General features: G+C 45.6%; 1 protein-coding gene across 2 annotated transcripts in view; it reads right to left on the bottom strand.

The window, feature by feature from the left end:
* The window catches only part of smg1 (SMG1 nonsense mediated mRNA decay associated PI3K related kinase), a 170869-nt gene that overhangs the window by 74511 nt on the left and 94774 nt on the right, over positions 1 to 1584 (bottom strand). The window lies entirely within an intron of this gene.

The raw sequence follows: 1584 nt of genomic DNA on the forward strand, positions 1-1584 counted from the left end.
CAGTTCTGGTTGCCTCACTTTAGGAAAGATGTGGAAGCTTTGGAGGGGGTGCAGAGAAGATTTACCAGGATGTTGCCTGGAATGGAGAGGAAGTCGTACGAGGATAGGTTGAGAGTTCTCGGTCTTTTCTCGTTGGAACGGCGAAGGATGAGGGGTGAGTTGATAGAGGTTTATAAGATGATCAGGGGAATAGATAGAGTAGACAGTCAGAAACTTTTTTTCCATGGGTACAACAGAGTGTTACAAGGGGACATAAATTTAAGGTGAAGGGTGGAAGGTATAGGGGAGATGTCAGGGGTGGGTTCTTTACCCAGAGAGTTGTGGGGGCATGGAATGCGCTGCCTGTGAGAGTGGTAGAGTCAGAATCTTTGGTGACCTTTAAGCGGCAATTGGATAGGTACATGGATGGGTGCTTAAGCTAGGACAAATGTTCGGCACAACATTGTGGGCCGAAGGGCCTGTTCTGTGCTGTATTGTTCTAAATGCATATGTATACAACATAGTATCATCAGACATGGATAGACACACAGTAGTAGGCCATTCAACCCATCACCCCTTTGCTGGCTTTGATTCTTGCCTTTCCTAGTTCCTTCCTTTAAATCTGCAGATCTTTCCTCTCTGAATACTTATCCAATACCCTTTTGAAAGTTCTTACTGCATCTAATCCCAGCACTAGTGCTTTCCTGAGTGAGTCATTGCATTAAAAAATTGCCATCTTGCTTGAGATTTTTTGTTTGCAATTCAGGGCTGTGTTTTCTCATTACTGATTCATATAGCACTGAAATGATTTCTCTATTTACACAATCAACTCATGATTTTGTCTCAGCTTTACTTAAACTGGTAGCACAGTCACATGAATCTTAAGGTTCCAGGTTCAAGTTCCAATCCAAGGCTTAGGTACCTAAACTCTGGGCTAACATTAATGCAGGAATGACAGAACATTGCACTCACATAGGTGCCATTTTCAATTAAGACACTAAACTGAGGCCATCTGCCTCTTCAGATGGATGTAAAACATCCCACAGCCACTACTTCAAAAAGTTATCCATTCAAAGTTTGTGAGAAGATTTGTAGCTCGGGTGCTCGTTGCTGTGGTTCTGTTCGCCGAGCTGGAAGTTTTTGTTGCAAATGTTTCGTCCCCTGTCTAGGTGACATCCTCAGTGCTTGGGAGTCTCCTGTGAAGCGCTTCTGTGGTGTTTCCTCCGGCATTTATAGTGGCCTGTCCCTGCCGCTTCCGGTTGTCAGTTTCAGCTGTCCGCTGTAGTGGCCGGTATATTGGGTCCGGTCGATGTGTTTATTGATGGAGTTTGTGGATGAGTGGCTTGCTTCTAGGAATTCCCTGGCTGTTCTTTGCTTGCCCTATAATGGTAGTGTTGTCCCAGTCAAATTCATGTTGCTTGTCGTCTGCGTGTGTGGCTACTAGGGATAGCTGGTCATGTCGTTTCGTGGCTAGTTGATGTTCGTGGATGCGGATCGTTGAAACTGACAACCGGAAGCGGCAGGGACAGGCCACTATAAATGCCGGAGGAAACACCACAGAAGCGCTTCACAGGAGACTCCCAAGCACTGAGGATGTCACCTAGA

The sequence above is a fragment of the Chiloscyllium plagiosum genome, chromosome 21 (genome assembly GCF_004010195.1).
Source record: "Chiloscyllium plagiosum isolate BGI_BamShark_2017 chromosome 21, ASM401019v2, whole genome shotgun sequence".
NCBI classification, from domain to species: Eukaryota; Metazoa; Chordata; class Chondrichthyes; order Orectolobiformes; family Hemiscylliidae; genus Chiloscyllium; species Chiloscyllium plagiosum.